Here is a 13620-nt window from a genome sequence, read left to right as displayed (position 1 = left end):
TCTATTTCCCACCAAAAAAAAACAAACCTCTTGGAAAGACAACTGATTCTGGGTGTGAGGCAGGAAGTTTATTAAATGAGTCGGGACTATCTTGTCATATCAGTAGCAAGGAAATGATGGAAAACTACTAGGATTCTGTCCAAAGAATTTGGGTGCCAGCTTAAAGAAGATTCAGCTGACTAGAGATGGAATCATCTGAGCATGAGTAGGATGATAAATGCAATGAATTGAAACATATCAGGTATATTTAAATCAGTAGGATACCAAAAAAAACTAAACCCATTAATCACTTTTAGAGGATGCTAAGGGAAACTATTCAATGTGTTAAAAAAAAAAAAAAAAAAAAAAAAGATCTCCAAGTAATGGAAAAATCAAGGGGAACTTTCTCTTTGCAGAATTTTTTTCAACTAATAAACAAATAAGGAGTGACAGAACTAGGATCTTGCCATTTGCAGCCTCTTAATGAATTAATGGATCTGGGCAATGACCACCACTGGCTGTTGACATCACCAAAGAGACAATCAGGCATTATATACCTCCTAATAGAAGTGCAAAACTCTATGTGTAAAATACTCTTGACAAAATAATTGAACCTGAATCTTATCAAGCCTCTAGATCTAACTACCAACTTACAGCCTACAATGGCAAAGGAACATATTAAACAACATCACAGGGACATGATCAACAAAATTCAAATTTTTGGAAACCCCAGGACAAACAGCCAGTCTCTTCAACAATAACAAACAGCCACATGAGCAAAAGTGCAAGGAACAAAAACAGAGAAAGCAATGGTGGGGAGACCTATAAATGTTGTTAACTTGCAAATGTATTTATTTGATCATTTCTTAAAAGGCAGGGTAGAATAAATCCTTTTTCTTATAGTACCACTGTAAACAGACTGAATTTCAGAGCTCTTAGTTTGCTTTACAAACTTCTGAAGTGTGAACATAAGCAACTTAGCAAGCTTTTTCCTTCCCCTCCAGGTTCTTCTGAACTTGGAGGTGGGGATGTGCTGAGGGGGTATGCTGCTTGGGGAGGAACTGGTGATAACTGATGCTAAATAAATAACATATGGTTGAACTTGCCAAACACTTTCCACCTCCTCCCATAGGCAACAGGAGGACTTGGCTTATTCTTTAACTAAAGTCATTTAGTAAGCAAGTTAAGTTTATCAAACACAGAGAATGGAGGGAGGCTTCCATTATAGATAATTTCCAAAGGTAAAAATGAATGAAACCCCGAGCTTAATTATTCACCCCTTTCTTTTGCTGTCCAGAGTGAAGTATGCTTGCAATGGAGCTCAGATCCTTGGTCCACTGAGTCATTGATATAATGCACTCAGTACCTTTGACTAAAATGTGTTGGAAAAGTCATCTTTGGATGGAGTAGTTAGTTTATTATAATGATGATACTATACAAGGAAAATTAAAGCAGTAAGCAGCAGACAGTGACCCTTTCCTCTTGAACCCCAATGATCACTCCACTCGTGTCAGCTTTATAGTCCAGGTCAACTCAACTGGGAGAGCAGAGGGTGAGCTCAAAGAAAGAGGGGACCTTTTCCTGGATTTGTGGAGCACACTTCAGAGCTTCCTGGATCCCAGCATCCTTACGTTTGTAGTTGAAGAGTTATGGGGTATTGAAGGTTTAAGACCCTATTTTTTCAGTAAAATGATATAAATAGCCGATCTTTTTAAGGTATACCTTACAATTACCTTGTTCTTTTCCCATTTCACCCTCCATGATTTAGATACACAGATAGCCTCCCCATTATGTTCAGCCACTTCCCAGCAGCAAGATGCCTGCCTTGGAAGAGATAACTATTAGTACCTCTTTAGCTGGTCTAATGTAGAGAAGATCGTTACCTCCCAAACTCATGTCTGAACCAGTTCGGGAATGATTTTGGACTCACTTGTGATGTCCCATGTCCCGGTGACAGTTCTGGGTGCCCTGTCCATGGTGGTGCACATCTCCTACTTGTGATCTAGCAACCTCCCTGGTCTGAATTTACCTTGATCCTCGCAGTATCCTCCATGATATTTCTGACCCCATCGTCAGTTACTACCACTTTACCCTTGACAGGGCTATCACTGTAGAGCCAAGAAAGAAAATCTGTAGAATTCCTGTAGGTATCAGGACATTCTTACTCTCCATCAGACTGAATCAGGTCAGGTTTCTACCTGTTAACCAGATCATACAACTCTGGCATTGTTCTCACACTGAAAAATGCTGTCATTTTGAAGCCATTTTTCTTAAAAGTAGGTAGAGTGGATGGAACCATTCTAAGAGTGTGATGCAGTCCATACCTGCATGCTCCTCTTCAGGACAGCTGCTCCCAACTCAACTCACAAAACACAATGGAGGCTCAGGTTCTCCAAGTTCTAGCTCCAAGACAAAGGACTCAGCCAGTTTTTGAAACCTTGGTGATGTTTTGTGGTCAGAACTGTATATGGGGCTTCCCTGGTGGCTCAGAGGTAAAGAATCCACCAGCCAGTGCAGGAGACTTGGGTTTGATCCCTGATCCAGGACGCTCACACATGCCACAGAACAGCTAAACCCATATGCTACAACTATTGAATCTGTGCTCTACAGCTTGGGAGCCATGACTATGGAGACCACGTGCCACATCTACTGCAGCCTGCGTGCCCTAGAGCCCGTGCTCCAGAACAAGAGAAGCCACTGCATGAGAAGCCCCTGTCCCGCAACTAGAGAGCAGCCCCTGCTTACCTCACCTATAGAAAGCCATTGCAGCAACAAAGATCTAGATAGCCAAAAATAAATAAATGAAAACTATTAAAAAAAAAAAAAAAAGACTATATATGGAGCCTGGAAGAGGCGAGCCCACTTCTGGTGGAAGAAGGTGTGCTGAACCATTATCCTGAATCCGCATAGCTGAAGCCGGGGGGTGGTTATTACGCACGAAGCACTGGTACTAGGGCAGCTGCTCACCCTTCCAGTGTCTCCAGAAGCACGCAGTGCCCCAGGCCACTCACCCCAAATGTTGCTTGTCTAACCAGCCTGGAGCTGAAACTCAGTCCACCAGAGGTGCAGCAACGAGCAGCCTGCACTGAGCCCCGAGCACCCACCTGGCCTTCCCAGCAGCAGCCACTGTCCCGCCACCCCATCTTGAGAGTGGGGACACCTGTCTATTAAAATTGACTTTTACTTCACCGATCCTAATGAACGGAGCTTGTTTGGAACCTGTCTCAAGCAAAGGAAACGTTGTTATGTTCTGTTTTAAGGAAAACAGGACCAGTATAGTGTTCATGGAAAGTAGATGAGGTGAGCTGCAGAAATCAGGAAGTATTGAGAGCACCAGGGCCCAGAAGTCAGGGAGGGTGAAAGTACAGGCCAAGCGAGGCAGTCGTGACATCTTCCCCGCTAATTGATACCTGTCAGAACGTCATTAGCTAGGGTCTCCAGTTTGGCCGTCTGGGAAATAGTGGGGTTTGAAAGAACGCCAGCATAGGGACCTGGGAAAAGCTTAGCTATATTAAACTGCCCTCCAATTCAACTAGAGATAAAACAAGAGAGGAAGGAGACATATCTCCAAATTCAATTCTCCTATCTTTGCTTATGTTTTATGGAGAACTTATGTCATTCACAAAAGAGATGTAGTTTCCCCAGGGGAGACAGCAGGTGTACATTTCCTCTCAAGGTTATTTAATTGCTGTCAAGAAGACATACGATTAACAAAAGCAAATGCTGGAAATATGAAGTAAAGACAATTTTAAAGTTGTTTATATAGTTGATTACAGTATATCATACACTGTGTTTATTTGCCATAAAGCTGTCTATCACAGGCTGTCTCCACACCTGTGCATTCACACTAAACAGCCCACCGCTTAGCTGTGTGGAAATTCCCAACTGAGACAATGGCCAGTGCCCGGCAGAAGTGGCTTTTTCTTGTGATGTCTCAGTTACCCCCCGGACACCAGCTTCACGCCAATAAAGGTGGGGCCTGAACCCTGCCGACCCGGCCTAAAACCTGTTTTGATGAGAGCCCTTTGAGCATTACAGAAGGAAAGTAGTAGGGACACGACAGACTTTGGGGATCCTCATTGTTCTCTGTGAGATTGCTGCTCAAAATGAGGCCTACTGTCAGGGATTTGTTAGCTACTGTTCAGAGACGAGACGAGAACAGAATTGAGAGGAAGCATTTAGAACTGCTGGGCTTCCTTGGGGGCTCACAGTAAAGAACTCGCCTGCAATGCAGGAGATGCAGGAGACGTGGGTTCGATCCTGGGTTGGGAAGATCTCCTGGAGGAGGGTATGGCAACCCAGTCTAGTATTTTTTCCTGGAGAATCCCATGGACAGAGGAGGCTGGAAGGCTACAGCTCATGTGTCAAAAGAGTCAGACACAACTGAAGCGACTGAGCACAGCACAGCGTTTAGAACTGTTGGCAACCATGTGGCAGCTTAAGTTTATTTCTGTCAAATCTAATTAAAAAATGGGACCTGAATTTTGTGTACATTGATTTTTATTCCATTTTAAGTTATTTTTATTGCTTTTTATAAAATATTAGGCTGTAACAGACTGGAAATGAAAAAAGAAACAGATTTTTCACCACACATAGTTTGAGAAGGATTGCTTCAGAGCAAAAACCCACATGCATGCTACATCCCAGGGTTTCACTTTGACACTCTGACACTCTGTCCCCAAGGGGCAGCCAATGGCAAAAAAAAAAAAAAAAAAAAAAAAGTGGATTTAAAAAGACGGTCTCCCAAAGGATCAAACAGTCCCTCATAAGTGAGAAACACGTATCTAATCTAGTACATGTGTTAGGTCCATGCCAAAGGTTGGTATTCCTAATGAAACCAGCCCAACTGATCCCCTGTCAGAACATAATCCTTAGGCTTTTCAATAATATTAGTAATAGTAGTAGTAGAAAGAGTAGCAGCAGCTAAGATTTACAAAAGACTTACCATGATGCAGATACTGTCCTAAATACTTTATATATACAAAATATCAAATCGCTTCTCTCTCTCTGGAGTAATATACAGTCTCACCTATACATGTACCAAAAGAAGTATAGCATCAAGTCTGTTTACAATGATTCCTTGTACAGCTATGAAAATTTGCTAACGACTGACCTCTTTTTTAGGTATTTCAAGACATGATGCCATGTATGCTAGAGACAATTATTAAAGACTAGAAACATAATGCCCAGGAAGTAAGAGTTTTGTGTTCAGATATTGGGCATAGTGCATAGCTGGAAAAAAATTTAATACTGAAACAGCATTCAGTTTTAGAAAAATACAAGGATATTTTGAACTACATTTTCCTTTTTTGTTGTTCCATTTGGAAGTTCTCAGGCATGAAATGGAAATAAAAATATAAATGGAAGAAGCAAAGACAATATAAGCCAACTCACATCAGAGCATAGAGACAGCCAAGATGAAGTCTTCCACCTGCAACTTTTCTCCCCACAACCTGGCTGATTTTTTGAAAAGATAAATAAAAATTTTGTAAACCTTTAGATAAACTAAATAGAAAAGACTCAAATAAATAAGACCATAAATGAAAGAGGAGACATTACAACTCTTACTATGCAAATACAAGGGATCACAAGAGACTATCACTGTTATATGCCAACAAATTGGATAACTTAGAAGAAAAAGATATATTCCTAGAAATAGATGACCTACCAAGACTGAATCATGAGGAAACAGAAAATCTGTACTGACCAGTAACAAGTAAGGAGATTGAAAAACCTCCACACAAAGAAAAGTCTAAGATCAGATGGTGAATTACACCCAACATTTGAAGAAGAATGCCAATTCTTCTCAAACTTCCCAGACCCTGATGCTGGGAAAGATTGAAGGCAGGAGGAGAAGGGGCGACAGAGAATATGGTTGGATGGCATCACTGACTCAGTGGACATGAATTTGAACAAGCTCTGAGAGATAGTGAAGGACAGAGAAGCCTGCTGCACTGAAGTCCGTGGCGTCGCAAAGAGTCAGACACAATTGCGTGACTGAACAACAGCTTCTCAAACTCTTCCAAAAAATTAAGAGGAAGGAGCACTCTCAAAAACTTGTTTTATGAGGTTAGTATTATCCGGATAACCAAGCCAGATAAGGATACTATAAGAAAACTACAGACCAATATCCTTGATGAATCAGTTCAGTTCAGTTCAGTCACTCAGTCGAATATTGGTACATAAATTCTCAACAAAATACTAGCAAACCAAATTCAATAGCATGTTAAAGGGATCATATACCATGATCAAACTGGATCTATCCCTGGGAGTAGTTCAGCACACACACATCAATAAATGTGATACACAACATTAAAAGAACGGAAGATAAAGATCAGATGATCATCTCAATAGATGCAGAAACTGGATATAGAAAGAACATATTTCAATATAATAAAGGCTGTATATGACAAACTCACAGTTAACACATCTTTTTTCTCTAAGATCAGGAAAAAGTGAAGAATGCCCACTCTCATCACTCCTATTCAACATAGTACTAAAAATCCTAGCCAGAGCAATCAGGTAAGAAAATGATATAAAAGCCATCCAAATTGGAAGGTTAGAACTAAAACAGTCTTTTCTTCAGATGATATGATCTTCTATATAGATAATCCTAAAAACTCCATCAAAAAACTGTTAAAATGAATCAGTGAATTCAGTAAAGTTGCAGGACATAAAATTAACATACAGAAATCCGTTGTGTTTCTACACACTAACAATGAAAAATTTCAAAAATAAATTAAGAAAACAATTCCATTACAATAGCATCACGACAATAAAATACTTAGAAATAAATTTAACCAAGGAGGTAAAAGATCTGTGCACTGAAAACTATAAGACTTTGATGAGAGAAATTGAAGACACAAATAAATGGAAAGATATTCTTTGTTGATATTGTTTAAATGTCCATACCACTCAACTCAGCTATAGATTCAATGCAATTTCTGTTAAACCGCAATGCCATTTTTCACAGAAATAGGAAAAAATCCTAAAGTTTGTATGGAATCACAAAAGATCTCAATCTGAGAAAACAAAGCAGAAGCCATCATTTCCTGATTTCAAACTATAGCACAAATCTGTAGTAATCAGAACAGTATTATACTGACATAAAAAATAGACACAGACACCAATGGAGCAGAATAAAGACCCGAGAAATAAACCCTTGCATGTACAGTCAACAAGTATTTGATAAGTGAGCCAAGAATACTCATTGAAGAAAGGATAGTCTCTTCAATAAATGATGTTGAGAAACTGGGTTGGCACATAGAGAAGAAAATTGGACCCCTCTCATAACCACTCACAAAAATTAACTCAAAATGGATTAAAGACTTAAACATGAGACATGAAGCCTTATAATTCTTAGAAGACAACATAGGTGGAAAAAACTTTGAAATTGGTCTTGAAAATATTTCTTTAGATTTGACATCAGAAGCACAAACAACAAAAGCAAAAATTAATAAGTGGGACTATATTAAATTAAAAAACTTCTGAGCAGCAAAAGAAACCATCAACAAAATTAAAAGCCAGCCTGTGAGGCAGCAAGAAATATTGGCCAATCATGTATCTGCTAAGAAGTTAATATCCAAAATATATAAAGAACTCATACAACTCAGTAGCAAATAAACCAAAGAATTCGATTAAAAAATAAGCAAAGGACCTTCTGAATAGACAAATCCTTTTCACAGAAGACTTGGTGCATGAAAAGATGCTTAACATAACTAATCATTCAGTTCAGTTCAGTTCAGTTGCTCAGTTGTGTCTGACTCTTTGTGACCCCATGAATCACAGACCTCCCTGTCCATCACCAACACCCACAGTTCACTCAAACTCATGTCCATCGAGTCAGTGATGCCATCCAGCCATCTCATCCTCTGTTGTCCCCTTCTCCTCCTGCCTCCAATCCCTCCCAGCATCAGAGTCTTTTCCAATGAGTCAACTTTTCACATGAGGTGGCCAAAGTATTGGAGTTTCAGCTTCAGCATCAGTCCTTCCAATGAACACCCAGGACTGATCTCCTTTAGGATGGACTGGTTGGATCTCCTTGCAGTCCAAGGGACTCTCAAGAGTCTTCTCCAACACCTCAGTTCAAAAGCATCAATTCTTTGGCGCTCAGCTTTCTTCACAGTCCAACTCTCACATCCATACATGACCACAGGAAAAACCATAGCCTTGACTAGATGGACCTTTGTTGGCAAAGTAATATCTCTACTTTTGAATATACTATCTAGGTTGGTCATAACTTTCCTTCCAAGGAGTAAGCTTCTTTTAATTTCACGGCTGCAATCACCATCTGCATTGATTTTGGAGCCCCAAAAAAATAGTCTGACACTGTTTCCACTATTTCCCCATCTATTTCCCATGAAGTGATGGGACCAGATGCCATGATCTTAGTTTGCTGAATGTTGAGCTTTAAGCCAACTTTTTCACTCTCCACTTTCACTTTCATCAAGAGGATTTTTAGTTCCTCTTCACCTCCTGCCATAACGGTGGTGTCATCTGCATATCTGAGGTTATTGATATTTCTCCCGGCAATCTTGATTCCAGCTTGTGTTTCTTCCAGCCCAACGTTTCTCATGATGTACTCTGCATAGAAGTTAAATAAGCATGATGACAATATACAGCCTTGACGTACTCCTTTTCCTATTTGGAACCAGTCTGTTGTTCCATGTCCAGTTCTAACTGTTGCTTCCTGACCTGCATGTAGGTTTCTCGAGAGGCAGGTCAGGTGGTCTGGTATTTCCATCTCTTTCAGAATTTTCCACCGTTATTGTGATCCACACAGTCAAAGGCTTTGGCATAGTCAATAAAGCAGAAATAGATGTTTTTCTGGAACTCTCTCGCTTTTTTGATAATCCAGTGGATGTTGGCAATTTGATCTCTGGTTCCTCTGCCTTTTCTAAAACCAGCTTGAACTTCTGGAAGTTCATGGTTCACGTATTGCTGAAGCCTGGCTTGGAGAATTTTGAGCATTAATTTACTAGTGTGTGAGATGAGTGCAATTGTGTGGTAGTTTGAGCATTCTTTGGCATTGCCTTTCTTTAGGATTAGAATGAAAACTGACCTTTACCAGTCCTGTGGCCACTACTGAGTTTTCCAAATTTGCTGGCATATTGAGTGCAGCACTTTCACAGCATCATCTTTCAGGATTTGAAATAGCTCAGCTGGAATTCCATCACCTCCACTAGCTTTGTTCGTAGTGATGCTTCCTAAGGCCCACTTGACTTCACATTCCAGGATGTCTGGCTCTAGGTGAGTGATCACACCATCGTGATTATCTGGGTTGTGAAGATCTTTTTTGTACAGTTCTTCTTTGTATTCTTGCCACATCTTCTTAATATCTTCTGCTTCTCTTAGGTCCATACCATTTCTGTCCTTTATTGAGCCCATCTTTGCATGAAATGTTCCCTTGGTCTATCTCATTTTCTTGAAGAGATCTCTAGTCTTTCCCATTCTGTTGTTTTCCTCTATTTCTTTGCATTGATTGCTGAGGAAGGCTTTCTTATCTTTCCTTGCCCTTCTTTGGAACTCTGCATTCAGATGCTTATATCTTTTCTTTTCTCCTTTGCTTTTCGCTTCTCTTCTTTTCACAGCTATTTGTAAGGCCTCCCCAGACAGCCATTTTGCTTTTTTGCATTTCTTTTCCATGGGGATGGTCTTGATCCCTATCTCCTGTACAATGTCATGAACCTCAGTCCATAGTTCATCAGGCACTCTATCTATCAGATCTAGTCCCCTCAGTCTATTTCTCACTTCCACTGTATAATCATAAGGGATTTGATTTAGGTCATACCTGAATGGTCTAGTGGTTTTCCCCACTTTCTTCAAATTAAGTCTGAATTTGGCAATAAGGAGTTCATGATGTGAGCCACAGTCAGCTCCTGGTCTTGTTTTTGCTGACTGTATAGAGCTTCTCCATCTTTGGCTGCAAAGAATATAATCGATCTGATTTCAGTGTTAACTATCTGGTGATGTCCATGTATAGAGTCTTCTTTTGTGTTGTTGGAAGAGAGTGTTGCTATTATCAAAAAGATAAGAGGTAAGCTTTGGCAAGGATGTGGATAACATGGAATCCTTGTACATTGTTGGTAGGAATGTAAATTGGGGCACAGCCTATGGAAAATAGTGATAGAGGTTCCTCAAACAATTAAAACGATCATATGATCTAAAAATTCTGCTTCTGGGTATATATCCAATGGAAATAAAATCAGGATCTTGAAGCAATGCCTGTACTCCCATGTTCACTGTAGCATCATTCACAAGAGCCAGGATACAGAGACAACCTAGGTGCCCAACAACAGATGAGTGGAAAAGGAAAATGTGATATGCAAGGAATTATAGCCATTATGTTGGCTATAATCTGTGTTCTAGTATAATCAGTAAAAATACTGAACCATTATGCTGTATACCTGAAACTAATATAATACTGTAAATCAACTATTGTTGTTGTTCAGTCGCTAAGTCATATCTGACTCTTTGCGACCCCATAGACTGCAGCACTTCAGGCTTCTCTGTCCTCTCTCCCAGAGTTTGCTCAAACTCATGTCCATTGGTTCAGTGATGCCATCCAACCATCTTATTCTCTGTTGTCCCCTTCTCCTGGCCTCAGTCTTTCCCAGCATCAGGGTCTTTTGCAGTGAATTGGCTCTTCACATGAAGTGGCCAAAGTATTGGAAGTTTAGCTTCAGCATCAGTTCAGTTCAGTCGCTCAGTCGTGTCCGACTCTTTGCGACCCCATGAATCGCAGCACGCCAGGCCTCCCTGTTCATCACCAACTCCTGGAGTTCACCCAAACTCATGTCCATGGAGTCAGTGATGCCATCCAGCCATCTCATCCTCTGTTGTCCCCTTCTCCTCCTGCCCCCAATCCCTCCCAGCATCAGAGTCTTTTCCAATGAGTCAACTCTTCGCATGATGTGGCCCAAGTATTGGAGTTTCAGCTTTAGCATCAGTCCTTCCAATGAATATTCAGGGTCAATTTCCTTTAGGATTGATTGGTTTGATCTCCTTGCTGTTCAAGCAACTCTGAAGAGTCTTCTCCAGTACCACAGTTCAAAAGCATCAATTCTTTAGTGCTCAGGTTTCTTTATGGTCCAATTCTCAGCTATACTGAGAGTATATCAGCTATACTTCAATGAAAGAAGAATATAGGGTACATATATACAATTGAATATTATTCAGTCATGAGAAAAAAGTAAATTGTGCCATTTGTGACAAGATGGATGAAACTTGGGGGCATGCTAAGTGAAATTAACAGAGAAACATGGATACTGTCTGGTATCACTTACATGTGAAATTTAAAAAAGCCAAACTCATAGAAACAAAGAGTAGAATGGTGGTTACCAGGGGCTGGGGGGTGAGGTAAATGGGAAGGTGTTGATCAAACTTTTAGTTATAAAATGAAAAACTCTGGAGGATCTAATGTGCAGCATGGTAATTATAGTTAACTTGAAAGTTGCTGGGAGTAGATCTTAAATGTTCTCACCACAAAAAAGAAATGATAATTGTGTAAGGTGATGGAGGTGTTGGCTCACACTGTAGTGGTGATTATTTCACAATATATGTGTATCAAATCAACACACTGCACATCTAAAACTTGCACAGTATTTTATATCAATTATGTTTCAATAAAACTGAAAAAAAAGATACTTTCTTTATTGGTAAAATAACAACCTGTGGGGGGAAAAACCCACAAAAATATATTTCTGTGATCATGTACTGTACACTGGTTCTTGCTGCCCTGAATCAAATGCTTCATTAAATGACTGTTATAATATTATTGCTGATCTCCTGACTTTAAAATATATACCCAACTATCACTTTATCTTACGGTCCTTCTTGGAATCTGAAACCCTATGTTCTAAGGACATTCATGAAAAGGAATTTTTAAATTTACTGTTTTACATAGACTGGATTGCATGCTTGCATGCTCAGTCGCTTCAGTCATGTCTGGCTCTTTGAGACCCCATGGACCACAGTCTGCCAGGCTCCTCTGTCCATGGAATTCTCCAGGCAAGAATACTGGAGCAGGTTGCCATTTCCTTCTCCAGGGGATCTTCCTGACCCAGGGATCAAACACACATCCACACATCGCCTAAGTCTCCTGCATTGCAGGAGGATTCTTTACCCATTGAGCCACCTGGGATTGGGTCACTATAAAATACAATCTTTTTTGTCAGCTCCCTGTAGCCTAGGCAAAGTATTTCTTTTCTCTGCAAGTCCATATTGTTGAAAAACTTACCTGGGCTGCCCCCAAACTGGGTCTTGATGCTTAAGTGCACTCCTAGAAGTGCAAAGATAATGTGTAAAAGAAAAAAAAAATCTGTCAGTGATGTAGATGAAAATGAATGTTAGAGCAATTCCCAGGCAGCAGAGAAAGAACTCAGTGTTTACATAATCCTAATGTGCATACATGGCTTCTTCATATTTTCCTGCTAAAGCTCATCTGGCTTTGCTCAAGACTTCAAATGCAGTGACTTCTAGGCAGCACCTAATATTTATTCATGCCATTGTAAGAGCATCTTTGCAGTTCTTGCCAAGGTCTGTCATAGAATATGTTTATCCAGCTGCATGGCAAAAACATCATACACAGTAATCATTTTACTCAGTCACCTTCTCAATATTTTCTTCTATGATTAAATTAACTCATAAATATTACACCTTTAATGCCAGAAAGCTACGGTTCATCCAGCCAGTTGAATACTTGTTTGTCCATTTTCTAATGGCACTCAGTCATTTCATTATAGAGTCTGAAATAATGAAAATCATTGCATTTACTTAACATGCACAATAAACAAAGCAGGACCCATCTATGAGCTCCGTTATTAGGCAGTGCAAGCCTGCAGAAGAAATTTTGTAGGAAGAACTGTAGGGATTGTGTTGAAAATGGTTTTGGTAAATACAAGCAAACAAGCTCTGATTGCGTAATGCATAGGATAGAAATGCTGACTCCATTTGCAACTGGCACAATTTTTTGCTCAACCCTGGAGGGTTTCAAATAAACACACACATCTTGGTTTTACTTGTACTTAATTCATTACCAGACTATGCTCATGAACCTGGTAAGCTGTTACCAGGTACTGTGGCATTTTTGAGACTCTTTCCTTTAAACATCCACACTCAGTCTGGTTTTGTTTTTGTTTTTTTTTTTAAAGTATTCATCTCCATAGTAAAAGGATGGGAGCTTTGGGCAAGAATCTGCTGCGCCCTCCAAGGCTGACCTTGGTGGTAGCAGCACAATATGCTTCTCTATCGATATCTGGCCCTGGAGGCAAGAGCCACCTACCACAGGAGCCTTATCAAATCACCTTCTGAATGACATATTTATAGTTGGCACTGCAGGGCAGTTAGCTTTTCTAGAATTATATCCAAATATTCTCCATCATTCTGGGAATAGCCTTGGTTAGCAATTGCTCATAATGTCAATGCTTTTGGAAACTTTTTACAGTCATTTTATTGTTTTTATTTCAAAAATAAAACTTAAAGGAGCTTGAAAAGTAGGTTTTTAGATGATCACATGATGGCCTGATTTCAGTGGTTTCAGTTCTGTGCATTTTACTTTATGTGCACCCACTGAAATTAACCAAAATTAATCCATATTTGAACAAAGACTGTGGATACAAACGAGCCCTAACTTCCTAGCTC

The 13620-nt window shown here is 39.9% G+C and overlaps 1 pseudogene; it reads right to left on the bottom strand.

Annotated features, from left to right (window-relative positions):
• Positions 1–1308: 1308 nt before the first annotated feature.
• Positions 1309–13620, bottom strand: part of LOC123328107 — a 29920-nt pseudogene continuing 17608 nt past the window's right edge.

This window comes from Bubalus bubalis, chromosome 2 (genome assembly GCF_019923935.1).
Source record: "Bubalus bubalis isolate 160015118507 breed Murrah chromosome 2, NDDB_SH_1, whole genome shotgun sequence".
Taxonomy (NCBI): Eukaryota; Metazoa; Chordata; class Mammalia; order Artiodactyla; family Bovidae; genus Bubalus; species Bubalus bubalis.
Note: the sequence above shows the minus strand (reverse complement) of the source record. Positions and strands in the feature narration are given on the sequence as shown.